Source organism: Arachis duranensis, chromosome 1 (assembly GCF_000817695.3).
Source record: "Arachis duranensis cultivar V14167 chromosome 1, aradu.V14167.gnm2.J7QH, whole genome shotgun sequence".
NCBI lineage: Eukaryota > Viridiplantae > Streptophyta > Magnoliopsida > Fabales > Fabaceae > Arachis > Arachis duranensis.
In genome coordinates, this window is record NC_029772.3 from 31,687,990 (window position 1) to 31,688,240 (window position 251).

The window sequence follows — 251 nt, forward strand, 5'->3', positions numbered from 1 at the left end:
AAAACACCTATAATCCTTCATGGAGAAATCATCCAAATTTCTCATGGAAGGATCAACAGAGACCTCAACAAGGTTTCAACATCAATAATGGTGGAAGAAACAGGTTTAGCAATAGCAAACCCATTCCATCATCTTCTCAGCAACAGACAGAGAGTTCTAAGCAGAACACCTCTGACTTAGCAACCATGGTCTCTGATCTAATCAAAACCACTCAAAGTTTCATGACTGAAACAAGATCCTCCATTAGAAAT